The sequence below is a fragment of the Mastomys coucha genome, unplaced genomic scaffold, assembly GCF_008632895.1.
Source record: "Mastomys coucha isolate ucsf_1 unplaced genomic scaffold, UCSF_Mcou_1 pScaffold23, whole genome shotgun sequence".
NCBI lineage: Eukaryota > Metazoa > Chordata > Mammalia > Rodentia > Muridae > Mastomys > Mastomys coucha.
In genome coordinates this window covers 26,405,668-26,421,922 of record NW_022196906.1, presented here as the reverse complement: position 1 = coordinate 26,421,922, position 16,255 = coordinate 26,405,668, and the positions used below count along the sequence as shown (strand labels likewise).

Below are 16,255 nucleotides of genomic sequence, written 5' to 3'. Positions count from 1 at the left end.
CTCCTCCTCCTCCTCCTTCTCCTTCTTCTTCTCCTCTTTCTCCTCCTCCTCTCCTTCCTTTCTTTTTGCAACCTACTGAGCTCAACTGGAGTCATCTCTGTGACCATGTATTTGGAACTATTCATTGGAGCCTGTGGACATCCCAATGGGTATACAGCTGAAGAAGAATTACTGTCCCCCTCCTCTAAATCCATCAGCAGACAATTCTTTATCATAAAGGGAGAGGCCCTAATAGATCCTTCTCAAACACATGAGTGACTTGATAAGCCCAGTCTGTGTATGCCCATTGCAGATGTGGCTTGTCTGAGGTCATGACCTCATTGTTTCTTCCATATATAGAAAATTGGACTTCACAGCCCTTCTTCCTATCTTCTGGCTCTTAATATTCTTTCTTCCTTCTTTTCTGAAGTGATTCCTGAACTTTGGAGATAGTATTATAAAAATGTTGTTTATTGCTAAGCACTCAACAACATCATGTTCTTGGGAACTTAAAAAGCCACAGGTCTCTGCATTCACTCCCATTCTTTGCAAAGATAAGCTTCTCTGATTAAGGCTTTGTGTAGCTTTTGTGTATGGGCATAAACATAAATATTTAGAAGGCAGCTTGGCACAGAGACTATATAACTACCCAACAGTGGGAAGTTCCTCCCTAGAGCCTAGGACCTCCTCCACCATGACAGGCTTACAGTACAAGGCATGAATTTCTTCATACATAGTATGATTTGGATCCATCAGAGAGCAGTTGATTACCTCCATAACATATGCCACTTTTGTGCAGGTAGGTATCTTGCCTGAGAAACTGCTATTGTAGACAGGTTTTTTCATCTTTGAGGCTGGGTTTTCTTATAGCCTGTGTCAGGCAAGAGGAATATGCTTGCTATAAAGAACTAAAGAACCCCCTGAGCTGACAAGAAGTGAAGAGCAATGTTTCAGCTGTTTCACAGCTGAAAGGTTCTAAAAAAGCCATATATGAGAAATGAAACAGAGAGAGAGAGAGAGAGAGAGAGAGAGAGTAGACTTGAATGTAGGATTTTCATGTTTTTATGATTTTGCCTAAAGCTTGTTGGAGGGGGGTCTCACTAAATAAAAGGCACCATCCTAACCAATTTGAGGGTCACAAAATGGTAAAGCATGGCCCTTGTCCCTCTAGAAGGCAGCCCTCTGCAGAGGCTAAGACAGTGATAAGCACAGCAGAGCATCCATGCCCAGGATGCACAGGAGACGGAGCTGCATCTTCTTGGTTGTGTTTGCATGGGTGCATTATCATGATGAGAATGGGTACATAATGAGAACTATAGTGGACTGACTTGGAGAATGGGGAACTGATGAGTTAGTGAGTGAGAGGCTACCAACCTGTGTCAGAGTCCTCACAAGAAAAGCCAGTGGTTTAGAGACGTCATGCTGATAGATGGACAGAGTTATGTGGGAACAAGATGGCAGAAGACAATGTCATGTCATTAGGATTTTGACTTCTGAGATCCTACAATACAGGCACTGTTGTGTCTCTCTAGAGGGGGTTCAAATACCCAGAGTGCAAAAGCTCCCATGTTTACTCCTCTGTGGTCATTATTTTCCATCTTGAGTTTTGTCCTGTTATTACCAGAATTTTATCTTTTACAGGTATCATTTGCTATTCTGACACTTCTGATATATTTTTGACATACACGAAATTCTTCTACTAGATTGAGGGTGGGAGTGCATCTAGTAAGCCACACTGTCATGAACGCAATATGCTGTTTGCAGAGCCCAGCCACTCACACCGGTCAGAAAGCAGAAACAAACAAGTATGAGAAGGTGTCATCTGGGTTCAGGCTGCCTGGCCTCCTTCACCAGACTTTGCAGAAAGGGACCTGTCACTTAGCAGAGCTCTGGGCCCCTTCTGTCTCTCAGATATGCTCAAGGCTGGTTAGACTGTGATCAGTTCCCCCTAGAGCAAATGTCTTCTATCCTCAACAGCAACAGTATCTCTAGGCTCCTGTCTCCTGCTGCTTTGAGAAGACTATAATGACCACCGTGGGACCTGGTAGGAGAGGATTGATAGACACCCCATGGGCTGTGCATGTAACCACATGGACTTCTGCACCCCTGCTGGTTGAGGGAAATCCTTCTCATTAGAGTTGAAGAAGGTAGCATTAGGACTCCTGTGTTCCTGTCCTGGGAAGCTTTGCTCATAAGAAATGTGGCATCGAGACATGGAGGCAAGGTCCTTAAGTGAAGATGGCGGGCTGCTTTCCATCCTGTAGCTCACAAACACCTTGACACTACTCTGCTGTCAGCGTCTTCTCCCTGGAAAGGAAGCAGAGAGTAATTTCTAAATCATCTTTGTGGGTCTCTCTTCTCCACATGGGTCGTTGGCCACTGGACCAGGAGAGCAAAGGGAGCAGAAACGATGAGCAGGGTTCAGATGACTGTGAGCATGATGGAAAAATCTTCCGGGAGTCAACTTCAGAGAGACAGCTCATTTTATTATCCCAGGGGTAAAGTAGATGAGGGTTCTTGGGGTTACGGGACAAAAGGGCTGATTGGTAACAACACAGCACCTAATTATCATACAGGCAGAGGACTTCTGTGCTGAGTCTTGCAATGCTTGCAGGAAGTTCTGCATAAGGTCACCCTCCAAATAAGACCAGACATCTGTGCTTAGACACTCTCCAAACAAGGTCAGGCAGAGAAGGGAAATCCCTGCTGAGAAAGGGGGCCCTCCATTTTTTGCCAAGCGATCAGGACATGGTAGACTGTGACCTTAATAGCAGGGTTCTCCAATGCATCATTTTAGAGATTAAGAAACAAACAGGTGTAGCAAGATTGGCTTTAGAAGGACTTGCAAGCTCTTCCAAAAGGAGTCCTGGTGTTGGCTAACTTCACATACTAAGTCTGTGACCTTGACCATTGCAGTACTTTTGACAGCTGGATATCATATCGGATTTTGTGAGTCTCTGGACCTTCCCACCACACCCCTGTGTCTCCAGACAGATGCCTTCTTATGATGCAAACAAGGTTCAAATTCACCACCTACACTTTTAGAAGTCACCTCTGGTTCACCCACATTTCCTGTAATTTTCCTCAAAACTCCCCAAATACTCTAGCATGCTTACAGTCTTCTTTAAACTCTGGCCCTTGGTGCACACACAGCTAGCCCAAGTGGAATAGGCCTATCACTTCTTTTGTTCTGGATATCATGTTCCTATTAAGCCCCCAGAACTCATTGGGTGATTTACATGGAACTAGAGGTGATTTCTGGTTTAAGTCACTTACACATGTTAAACAATCCATATATCTCTCAACCATCTCTTACATAGTCTTTTTGCTAGTTCCAGGAGACAGCTTCCCTCTCCAACAGAGCATGACTCTCTTCAAGTGCCACCCACCACCTAAGAAATTTGTTTTCAAAAGTCACCAGCTAGTGTCTTGCATGCACTCAAGATTAAGGCATGCATCTTGCAATTTCTTATTTTCCTATTGCCCTGGCCTGAGTGGTGATACTGTAGCCACCAAGGCTATTGTGCCTTCTGTGGGAGCTGTCATGATACACAGGGTCTCTATACTGCTGTTCATTGTTATCCAATGGGAATTAGTGTCAGAACCTCCCACATGAATCTCTGTTTGTAAAATAGTATGCTATTTGTATATGAACAATACACTCTTCATGAAGACTCTAAATCATCTCTAGATGACTTAAGATACATAACAGAATGTAAAGACAATGTAAATAGTTGTTAGGTTATGCTGTTTGGGGAGAAATGGCAAGCGAGGGATTCTGTATGTTTAGTATAGTTGCCATTTAAAAAAAAAAAAAAGATTATTCTTGAATTGTTATTTAGATCCACATGGCCAATTGCAAATGGCAGAGGAAGTGCCTTCTACATGGAGGTTTGCTTCCTGGAGATCTCACAACTGAGACACACATCAGTGGGAATTAGGCTAAGAAACAAACTGAAGGACCCCATTACTGAGCACTCTATGCAAATGCCTTCTCCTGGGCATATACCCAAAAGATTCTCCAACATATAACAAGGACACATGCTCCACTATGTTCATAGCAGCCTTATTTATAATAGCCAGAAGCTAGAGAGAACCCAGATGTCTTTCAACAGAGGAATGGATACAGCAAATGTGGTACATTTACACAATGAAGTACTACTCAGCTATTAAAAACAATAAGTTCACAAAATTCTCAGGCAAATGGATGGAAATAGAAAATATCATCCTGAGTGAGGTAACCCAGTTTCAGGGTATGCACTCACTGATAAGTGAAAATTAGCCCAAAAGCTCAGAATATCCAAGATACAATTCACAGACTACATGAAGCTCAAGAAGAAGGAAGACCAAAGTGTGGATGCTTCATTCCTTCTAAGAAGGGAGAACAAAATACTCACAGGAGGAAATACAGAGACAAAGTGTGGAGCAGAGACTGAAGGAATGGCAATCCAGAGACTGCCCCACCTGGAGATCCATTCCATATACAGTCATCAAACCCTGACACTATTGTAGATGCCAAGAAGTGCTTGTTGACAGGAGCCTGATATAGCTGTCTCCTGAGTGGCTCTGCCAGGGCCTGATAAATACAGAAGCTGATGCTCACCACCAACCATTGGACTGAGCATGGGGTCCCCAATGGAGGATTTAGAGAAAGGACTGAAGGAGCTGAATGGGGTTTGCAACCCCATAGGAAGAACAATAATATCAACTAACCAGACCCCCCCCCCAGAGCTCCCAGGGACTAAACCACCAACCAAAGAGTACACATGAAGTGACCCATGGCTCCAGCCACATATGTAGCAGAGGATGGCCTTGTTGGACATCAATAGGAAAAGAGGCCCTTGGTCCTGTGAAGGCTTGATGCCCCAGTGTAGAGGAATGCCAGGGTTGGGAGGCAGGAGTGAGTGGGTGGGAGGGGGAACACCCTCATAGAATCAGTGGGAGGGGGAATCAAGTAGGGCGTTTCAGGAAGGGAAACCGGGAAAGGGGATAGCATTTGAAATGTAAGTAAATAAAATATCCAATAAAAAAAGGAAGAATAAGAAGAAGAAAGAGGTCCAGAATGTGAAAATATCCCACTGAAGGCTTCCCAAATAGGTTCAAGAACAAATCTTCACGCTTCATGTCAGGAACGTAGCCTGTGCTCTCTTGCCCAATCTTTCACTTCTAACCTCAATACTTTGTTTCAGAGTCTCAGTTACCTGGCATATGCCCTGCCCCTAATATCAGAAAATACATATTGTATTAAATATTTACAATCCCAGCCCAGGGTTTCTGCCCTGCCTTTGGTTATTGAGCACTCACATTAAAAACACACATAGTCTTTGTACTTTTAATAAGCTTTAAGCAGCACAAGAGCTGGGCAGTTGCCTACACTCCAGGCTGTTAGAATCTACTTTCCTATTAATAACCCTGAGTTATTACTTACTGTGCTTTGTATATTCTTGGCCCATGGAGTGGCGCTATTAGAACATGTGGCCTTGTTGGAGTAGATGTGTTACTGTGGGCATGGGCTTTAAAAGCCTCATCCTAGCTGCCTGGAAGCCAGTGTTCTGCTAGCAGCCTTAAGATGAAGATGTAGAACTCTCAACTCCTCCTGCACCATGTTGGTCTGAATGTTGCCATGTTCCTGCCTTGGTAATAATGGACTCTGAACCTGTAAGCTAGCTCCAATTAAATGTTGTCCTTATAAGAGTTGCCTTGGTCATGGTGTCTGTTCACAGCAGTAAAACCCTAACTAAGACACTTACAATTTACTATGTTCCATCTGGGCTGCTCTTCACTCCAATTGGGCAGCCCTGAAGGCCACGCTGTCTTGACCCATGGCGGCTTTCTTCCCCTTCTGCACATTCTTCTGCTCCCTCTCCTCTGAACCCAAGCCCAGGAAAACCTAAATCCCACCTATGTCTCTTTTGCCCAACTATTGGCTGTTGACATCTTTACTGATCACAACTAACTGGGAGCAGTGTCACTTAGCTAGCATGTACATGTGGACTCTCATCTCTGAGGCGACCAGTTTTTGGAAGCCCAAATTGGCATTAGAATACAAGCAGCATCAGGCCAAGCCACTACAGTTTGACAAATAACTTCATACATTCTCAGCTCTTCACCCATGTGCTCACCGAAGCCCCAGGAGGTAGGAGATGTAGATGGATCTGTCAGGTTCATAGACCTTCTTTAGCAATATCCTCTGCCAGCCTAGCCTGTTCACCAGGGTCAGTTTTCTGATTCCAGCACCCATCCCTGGCACTGGAAACCACTGACAAAGAACAAAAATCTCTGGCCAGTCCACATACCTTGCAGGTGACAGCTTTCTGGCCACTTATCTGATGTGAACAGTTTTCCTCTGACACTACGACCTGTCCCACACATCACTACTTTGCTCATAGATATCTACATGGGTGTAATGGGACAGTCTTCATATGCAGGACAAACCGCAGACTCCAGGCCCTTCCCTGAGTACAGAGAATATGACCTCCCAGCCTGGGCCCTGCACTGGTTTTCTGGATTTATAGGCCCTGGGGCCAAGGTCATGAGGATCTCTGTCAAGGGTGGGAAAGGTGTGTTAGGATAGAAACCCCAAGTGAGCCTCAGGAAGCTCAGGTGAAAGGAAAAATACTGAACTTAGAGTCAAAACCCAGGGCTTGAGGTATGACTTTGCTACGTCACAGCTATATGACCTTGGGGTTAATTGTATAACCTTTCTCCGTCGTCTCACCTTATATTCCAAAATGGCCAAACTGTGCTCGACTTGTGTGACAGCTAAACACCGCTTGCCATTAGTTTCTCTCCATGTATGAAATAAAAAAAAAAAAAAAGTACAGCCAGGAACTGGGAAGTCCTCAGCTTTGCTCTGAGCCTTCTGAGCCGTGTATAATGGAGACCTCTGCGACCGTCGACTGTAGCTCTGAGGCAGGATCATTTGTCCGAATGCCTCTGGGGGATACTTGGAGCTGGGAAATGGAGGTTTTGGGGGTAACAAGGATGTTCTAAGGAGCCTAGAGAAGACAAAGGGGGCCTGATTTAGGCATGGCTCCCAGGAAATGGAAACTGCTTTCACGAGGATCTTGGCAGAACTTCCAAGGCAACAGTTACAGAAACCTACCTCAGCTGGCCCTCACAGAGCATGTGGTGTTAGTAGTATCTATACTGGCTGGTTTTGTGTGGGGGGGGTGCCTTTCCTGGGCTTGTGGTCCTGAGTGCTATAAGAAAGGTTGAGCAAGACATGGTAAGCAAAGCAGTAAATGGTGTCCCTCATGGCCTCTGCATCAGCTCCTACCTCCTTAGCCCCTTGAGTCCCTGTCCTGATTTCCTCCGGTGATGGATTATGATCTGGAAGTATAAGCCAAAAGAACTCTTTCTTCCCCAACTTGCTTTTTGGTCATGAAGCTTCCTTGCAGTGCAACAATAGAAACCCTAAGAGAGGATGTGACCAGCTAAAGATAAAAAAGGAGCCACAAAGAGGGATGAGGATGGAGCCTGGCCCCATGAGCCTTAGTCAGGACTGCAATCCATCCCTGTTACCCCAGGTACTGATATCATGGAACAGGAGTGAGCTAGGGCACATCCAATTCTGTCATGCCATGAACCCATCTGTGCAGTCAATACAGGACTTTACCCTTCCTGGCTCTAGGCACAGAAGGCAGGGGTACCATAATGTCATACACACACACACACACACACACACACACACACACACACACACCAGCCTTACAGAAAAACAGCTAAGGAGCAGAAGAGGAAGATCCCTCCCCCAGACCCTCATCAGCACCCCTAGCACTTGGTCTCTTCCTTGAAGGAGCGCTGATGGTCACCAGGTTTCACAGCAGAGGATTTGCAGACACCAATTGCCCAATGGGCGCTATGTGATGCTATTGAAAAAGAAAGCAGGCTGATCTCTTTCTGCCATCCTCTTTCAGGATCCGGGTCTTCTTTTAATTCTCCAATCTGCAGCAGAGGTAGCGAACTCTCATTCCATGAAGCAGCAGTTTCCTCTCTCAACCCGGTCAACCTGGGCCAGCATCTCAAGTAGGCGCAGCAGCTGAGAGTGAAGATGTAAGTAAAGGCAGTCTTAAAAACTTCCCTTTAAACTGGGCATGATGATGCACTCCTTTGATAACAGCATTCCTGAGGCAGAAGCAGGCAGATCTCTGTGAGTTCAAGGTCAGCTTGGTATACAAAGTTCCAGGACATCCAGACAGAGAAACTCTGTCTTAAGTAAATAAATAAATAAATTAATTAATTAATTTAATTAAATAAAAAAGAAAGAAAAAGGAAAGAACAAGCAAGCAAACAAACAAGCATACAAAACCCTTTCCTTTAGAAAAATTCCAACGCCTTCTTGTCTTTATGTAGAAACTGAGCTTTGATATTGGGGAAAATGAGGGGAGGGAGATAAGGGGACCCTTTAGGTTTTTTTGAAGGAGGAGAATGGAGGGGGGAAGTGAATGGGTGAGAAGAAGAGGGGAGGGAAGAGGTGGGAAGGGGAGGGAAGCAAGAGAGCAGAGCAGAGCAGAGCAAGAGCAGAGCAGAGCACACAGGGAAACAGGGACTCTGCTCTTCTTGGCACTTTCCAGGAAAAGGCAACCTCATTCAGCAGCTCTAGCTTTACCTCCCACTGAGCACAGCCTTCCTCTTTGCTCAATAGCCCAAACCGAAAGCACTCAGCCCAATCCACTCGTGACAGATTGCAGGTTCTCCTAAAGATATTGACTCTGCATGCAGCTCACTCCCGCAGAGAGCCGTGCGCGAATGAAGCTGTCCTGTGTACTGTAGTTCCTATGGGGCTCACTGACTATGAGTTAAAGAATTAGCCTTCCTGTCTAGGCATCAGAAAGCTCAATGGCAATTAATGAGATGGGTGTGCTTGTGGGGGAAGTGACTCTGCAGGAAAGCGGGTGTCTGGACCTGCAAGGAGATCTCAGTACCATGTCACTTGCTGGGATATCTTCGAAAAGAGCCTGTCTGATCTCCATGGAGAGTTGCCATCCTCTTAATGAGCTTCATTTCTGCCCATCGACTCTCCTCTGGTGTCCCAACACAAGGCACCTCCTGAAAAGGCAGAAACCTTCAAGGGTAAGAAGATCTGAGGATGGCAACTCTGATGTTTCCAAAATCCAGAGAATGCCCGCATTCTACCCTATGTCAGGTGTCAGTTAGCTTTATAGTACTATGACAAATGCCTGAGCTAATAAAACATTAAAAAAAAAAAAAAAGGTGAGTCTGGGCTCACAGTTTTGTGGATTCCAATCTGATTGGCCAAAGACAAGCAGCACATCTTGGTGGGTGCATCCTAAGGGAAGCAGATGAGAAAGCAAAGGTGTCCTCCAAGTGCTAGGAGGCAGAAGAACAAGGAAGAACAAAGAGCCAGAGTCCCAATGTCTCTTCCAAGGGCATATCTCCAATGACATGAGGACTTCTCAGTAGGTTCCATGTCTCAAGGAGGGCACCACCTCCCAACTGCTCCAAACTGGGGAACCAGGCTTTAAGGCCTTTGAGGCTGTGTCAGATGCAAACACTTTTAGTCATGTAGGAAAAGCCATCACAACTGACACTTCAGAATCCTGAAAGATACAGATATTTTCTGCCTTCTCTATGGTACCCAGAGGAGAGAAGCCACTGCAAGAAGGTGGTGGGCTGAGAGGACCACACAGAGGTCTTCAGTAAGTATCCAGGTCCCCTACCTAACCCAGCCTAGGAGAAAAACTCACCTAACCTTTTCAAAAAGCTAATGATTTGATCCCTAGAGAGCAGACAACACAAGGTCCTGAACATGTAGCACCATTAAAAGTGACTTATTTACACCCCCAAAGAGGATTGGGTGAACATATCCGCATTCCCTGTCAAGACCCCAAACTCTTCACCTCAGTCCTGGATGGCTGGCCATCAGGGTTCCATCCTCCATGCAGGAGATGAAAGACTTTTGTTCCCCCGGACTCTGATGACCTCAAAAATAGGGTCCATGTTCCTGCAGTGAAAGGCTCAGCCAGAGCGTCCTCCAGGAAGCCTGACAGGTACCGAGTCCTAGCCTTGGTCCAGAATTTTCCCTTGCCAGGTTACTAGATATTTGAGGAGAACCGGACATGAGAAAACAGTTCAACCAGAAGAAAAGGTCAAACAGAAAAGATGCTGATGACAATATGGGCAGGCAAACAAACAACAGTGGAGGCTCCTGAAAACTGTACAAGAGAGGAAAACAAAGTTTTCAAAGACAGTTTTAAGAGAGACAGTCGAGACACAGAGCAAAAGTGCAAAGAGCTGGTGAGAAAGATTAGCTGCATGGGTCAGCTACATGTAGAATTGTCTAGACATAGTGACACCCAACCTGTCCATTAGAATGGTGGCAAGGCTTCACCTCCAGGTAAGAAATGGGAAGAGTACAAGCATGTGGAAGGGGGGAAGGCTGAGTTTCTGTCCTCGAGGTGTCTGCAGAGAAGTGTGGCTGTAGGAATGTCCTTGGGACAGGCAGCAGTGTCAAAAGAAGTGGAAACCTGGCTGTGCAGGCTGTGAGGTGGAGGATGACAAAGACAAATTGTTATCACTTCAAACCGCTGCAAGCACATGCACATATTACTTTAATAAAAACAAAACCCACAGATGAAAAAGGAAACCAAGTAGACGCAATTCTACTTAATGTAGAGTCTGTTTTGGCCACGAGATGGCGCCATTGGCACCTTGTAAAAACAACAACCAGTATGCTGTTATTAATGATCAGCGTTTTCCCATAAGACAGAATTGATGGGGGGCTTTTTGGTTGTTGATGTTTTGCTTTGTTTTGTTTATTTTTTAGACAAATAAAGTCATAAAGAAGTAAGTCATGAGATTCTTTCTTACAGGGCTTTTGTTGTGGCACTATCTGCTTCTGGCAGCACCTATGGCAGGCCACCAGGGTCCTCCAGGCCTCTAAATCCTAGATTGAGCAATATGGTTACTGCCTCTGAGGCTATTTTAATTAAAGTTAACTCATATTTTAAATGCTATTTTGTGTTAGTGACCACACATGCTATCTCAAATAGAAAAAATACAGGCAATATTCTTTGCCTGTTTCGGTAAGGTGGCACCTCTTGATAATGTCTGTCTCACCTGAAGGGACTCTTCTCAGAATAGGCTGTACAGGTTTCATCCTCTCCAGAGTTCAAGCTCTGCAAAGGCCATCTCTAAGTTGTCTTGATGTTTTTTTTTTGTTTTGTTTTGTTTTCATTTAGAACCTAGTCCACAGGACAGTATTTGCTGGCTGTCCAGTGTGTACCAGGTATTGTTAGCCCCAAAAGCACGAGGTGTTCATGGAAGAGCCAGACTTGCATGGCTCCTGTAACGATGGGTGCTTTGCAATGACTCATGGGAAAAAGAAAATGAATGAATAGCCCCAGTGGAATCCTTCACTGCGTCACTTTCACAATTCTCCCCAGGCCAGAAGTCTGAAGTACTGACTTCCCGCCTGCAGACTCAAGCGTGAGACCCACGCTGTGCTGGCTAGTTTCATGTCAACCTAACCCAACCCTAGCTGAAGAAATCTGGGATGAGGGAACCTCAACTGAGAAAATGTCCCTACAGGTTGGCTGTGGGCAAGCCCGTGATGCTTTGTCTTGATTGATGATTTAGGTGGGAGGGTTCACTCTGGGCTGTACACTAGGTCTCCTGGTCCTGGTTGCTCTAAAAAAGCAAGTTCCAGCCATGCAGTGCAAGTCAGTAAGCAATGTTGTTCTGTGGTTTCTGCTTCAGTTCCTGCCTCCAGGTTCCTCGGTTCACCCTCGCTTCCCTCAGTGATGGAATTATATGCTGTAAGATGAGATAAACCCTTTCCTCCCCAATTTTCTGGTCCTGGTGTTTATCACAGCAATAAAAACCCTAACTAAGACACAGGCTCTCCCAGAGGTCAGTGGTTTACCAGATTTCTATAACCAAACACCATGGCAAAGACTAGACATTTAAGCAAGAGAATGTTCTCCCGCAGTTCCAGAAGCTATGGGATCAATATCAAAGGGTTAAAGGTCTGGTTCCTCTCGAGTCCTCTCTTACCCTCATGGCTTGTATACAATTGTCTTCTCCGTGTGTCTTCCTAGGGACTTTTCATCTTTGCATAACAATTCCTGGTGTCTCTCTGTGTCCAAATGACCTTTCTTTATAAAGGCAAAAGCCAAATTGGATTAGAGCTCACCACAATACCCTCATACTGATTTAATTAATTCTTCAAAGGCCCTGTCTCCAAATACAGCCACTTACCAAGGTGTTAGGGGCTAGACTTTCAGCTTGAGTATTTGGTTGGGACACAGGTCAGTCCATAATGATTAGAACTATGACTCTAGAATCTAAAAAAAAAAAAAATCGGTTCTGCTAAGAGCTGGGAGATGTTGTTGATGGCGCCCTTCGGAAGCGGGGAAGCGGGAAGGGCACTCTGCTTTTGATTCTGTTCCTCAGAGGCTGTTGAGAAGGTGACAGGTAGTTACTTATAGGAAGCATCTAGCAGAGTTGAGAGCATAGTAGGCATTCAAATCATTACCATCTTCCACCTTCAGTCCTCTCTCCCAATCCCTGTAGCACCTCCCCGCCCCACCCCACCCCCACCACCACCACCATACACTTCTAGTCCTGGAACCCAGGGAGCTCACCTGGCCATATCTGGCTCACACCCACCCTCTCTTCTGTGAGAATCCTAGCCTCCACCATTCTCTTCATAGGCCGGCAGTCAGAAGTCAGCCCCAGCTGGTTGCTAGATTGCTCTCTCTGGGCTTCATTAGCATTCTTAGCAGTTACACACCATAACCCAATTCTCCAAGAGGAATTAAAACCCACACTGCAAATTTGACTTTCCCTGTACACCTGCTGACCTTGCCAGTTTTATAGGAGGTGTTCTTGATCCAAGTCCATCATTATGCTTGTTACCTTCTCTTACACATCTACAAAGTGTCTTAAGCCTTGAAGGCTGGCTGGTGAATGTGAACCACCTTAACAACTCCCCTTAACCACTGCCCAGCCCGCCCAGCCCCCAGTGAATAACTGAACACTTGCCGTTTTCCCTACATATACACACACACAAATGCAAGGCCTCTCCATCCAAGCCAAGCACACGGCAGGGATCCAGCCCCACCACAATGGGATGTCTCCCCCATGGTACCCAGCACATACCTTCTGCAACAACAAAGCTGGCACAGACTTCTTTCCCCTTCTTTGAAATTTCACAGACAGAAGTTTCGTTTTCACTATTGAAACTGTAACAACCTTGGGATAATGAAAGCTCTTTCTTCTAAAGTTTTACCATTTCATTGAAAAGAATCCATCTATTGCTGTGGGGTCTGTGTGGCCTATATCGCTACAGTGCTGCCTCAGAGATATTATTAAATAAGGTAAGGACAAGTTGACATTAGCACTGGTTGCCAAGTATGTGTCTGGGGAGCCGGTCTCTCACACAGTGTGGACACCCTGTGCCTTGGTAGGACAGGGCGAGATGTGTGACATTTCATTATGCTACTCAGGACCTCATGCAATTTAAAACTTATAAATTGAATATTTCTGAAATTTCCCATTTGGTTTATTCAGACCACAGCTGCTGCCTGCTGGTAACTGAAACTAGAGGAAGTCTAACAGTGAAAGAAGAACTGCTGTGTGCATGGCCAGTGTTCATGGATTGGATAGTCGTGTGTGTGTGTATGTGTGTGTGTGTGTGTGTGTGTGTGTGTGCTCATGTGCACATGCAATTTTAGTGTAAAGAAACCATAAGAACAAAAAAAAGCCAAATTCAGGTTGTTAATTCTTGAAGGTAAAGGAGATACTATTGTAAGTGGCTGCAGTCATATCAAGAATGCATTTTTTTTTTTTTTTTTAGTTTTTTAAGTTGCATGGATGCCAGCTGACTATTAATTAAATATCTGAGAAAACCTCATTGATTGATATCTACTATTCCTGGAGAGTTTATTAACAGACACAGGGATGGATGAGAGATCCTCCTAGCATGAGAAAACAGTACTTAAAATATTTGTCTTAAAAGAGACTTAGTTAGGACTTCGGAGTATAACTCAACAAATTCTTTTAATTAATATTTTATCTGGCAGAAAATATTTATGAGACATTACTGGCCTCATAAATGCAAATGGAATTTCTATAAATAGGCAAAAAAATAATTTCCTGTAAGTGTCATATTCTAAAGAGAAAAACTTTAACTCTGAATTCAGTTCCTGCTCATGAAAGAGGGAAAGAGAAGCAAATGAAAGGGGAGAGGAGGTGCGTCTGCATGCTAATTAACAGTGATAATGCACATCAGCCCTGCTACCTTCTGTAGCTCTCATTAATTTCCAGACAATGAAAGACACACTTAGCACCTTTCAGGCTCTCTAAGTAGTTCTAAGTCATCCAGCAGCCATGTCATTTATCCTTAGATGCCACTTTTACTCTCTCACAGACTTGGGCTAGAAACGCCCAGACCACCCTACATTTCTGAACACTAGGGCTAAAAATCCCACCCACCACCTCTCATTTTCCAGGCTTAGGCTAAAAACTGGACATAGATTGTTCTGCCTCCGGCTCAAGGTCCCAACCCTGAGAGAGTGTTGTCGAAGCAGTACTGCCCATTCCAATTTGTTACAGATTCTGCCCTGTTCCACCGTGAGGCAGACAGAACACCATGTTCTCTATAGCAATCCAAAGGCCACTGCTACTACAGGGTGGGACATGAAGCCAGGACTCAGCAAAAGCTTCATGCTGGGCATTAGCTGGCTCTCCAAGCAACACAGCCCAGTTACTCCTGACAACTAGGAAACCAAAGAGTTAAATATTCCCTACTGAGCATTAAACCAATACCTAATGGGTGTGTTGGCTAGTTTCATGTCAACTTGACACAAGCTAATGCCATCTGAAAGGAGGAACGTCAATTATGAGAATGACTGCATAAGATCTGGCTGTAGGGCACCTTCTTAATTAGTGGCTGATGGGGGAGGACATGGCCCACTGTGGGTAGTTCCATCCTTAGGCTGGTTATCCTGGACTTTCAAAGAAAGAAGGCTGAGCAAGCCATGATGAGCAAGCCAGTAAAGCAACACCCTTCGTGGCCTCTGCATCAGCTCCTGCCTCCAGGTTCCTGCCCTGCTTGAGTTCCTGTCCTGACTTCCTTCAGTGATGGGCCGTTAATGTGGAAGTGGAAGCCAAATAAACCCTTTCCTCCTCAACTTGCTTATGGTCATGGTGTTTCATCAGAGCAGTAGTAACCCTAACTAGGACAAGAGATGAGCACCAAGGCAGTCAAAGTCCCTTAAGGGACAGACAGGCAGTTTCCTGTATGATAGAGCAGGCTACCGTGAGTAACCAAGGACAGGTGCTGGCTTGGTGGCACTCAGCTCTGTTTTCATGGGCTAGGACTGTGGCTCCTGGGTGCTGCTTTCCAGCGAGACCATGTAGATGCATGTCAGACTCCATGCCAAGCACGTTTCTCCTTGTCATGAAATAAAGCAGCTTCCTTAGATGGTCATCATTCCCATGATAAATAACTCTCCCAAACTCCAGAACCAGGGCCTGGGATACACAAGCACTGTCAGGCTGTGTTTGTTTCTAGGGGTCAAAGATAGCTTACTCTAAGACTGGTATTGGGGTGCTGAATGCCAAAGACTGAGGAACAGACAGAGAGGTGCTAGAGTTGGCACCACTGAAGGCACCCGCAGAGAGTCACCTGCTGGCTCTCCCAGACAGCAGCCCTCCCTGTATAGTGACATTCCTGTCTTTCCTACAGTTCTCAAGAATTGAAGAATGGAGTTCTCTTTGTTCAAGGCCAAGAACAGTCCACAAAAGAGGGAGATTGGGAGCGTCTGCTTGCAAGGAGAAAGATCTGCCTGGGAGAGACTAACAATGGATTCTGGGAAGGAAGGATGTTCAGGCCCCTGGAGCTGCGGCCAATGTGGTCTGTACACGGAGAGTGTCACACAGAAAATGAAATACAATCAAGAGATCTATGGAGAGAAGTGGATATAGAATAATGTACTGGAAGGTTGGTGGGTTTGGGAGCTTGAGGAAATATGGGGATTTGGGGGGCGGGGTGTCGTTGATGCCATCGGTGGACAGTTTTCCATTCAGCACACTTCTTAAGACAGCAAGGTACACAGAACGTCACATCAGAAATGACATTATATGTTTAATATTTTATATAAAGAACTTTTGGGAACAGAGGAACAGAGAAGAAAGTGGAGAGTGGGAGGTAAGGCCACCCACCTTTCCTGAAGAAGGTTAGGTCTCACTTGCCTTTCAAGGAAAGGCCATGCCCATTTCAATGAATAGTCATTCCCACTTAGCTACA

The 16,255-nt window shown here is 45.2% G+C and overlaps 1 long non-coding RNA gene across 1 annotated transcript in view; it reads left to right on the top strand.

Annotated features, from left to right (window-relative positions):
• The window catches only part of LOC116072838, a 30,765-nt gene extending 14,842 nt beyond the window's left edge, over positions 1 to 15,923 (top strand). The window contains exons 2-3 of the long non-coding RNA XR_004111565.1: positions 7,899 to 8,034; positions 15,695 to 15,923. This is a non-coding gene — a long non-coding RNA (uncharacterized LOC116072838). The remainder of the gene's footprint in view (positions 1 to 7,898; positions 8,035 to 15,694) is intronic.
• Positions 15,924 to 16,255: the final 332 nt, after the last annotated feature.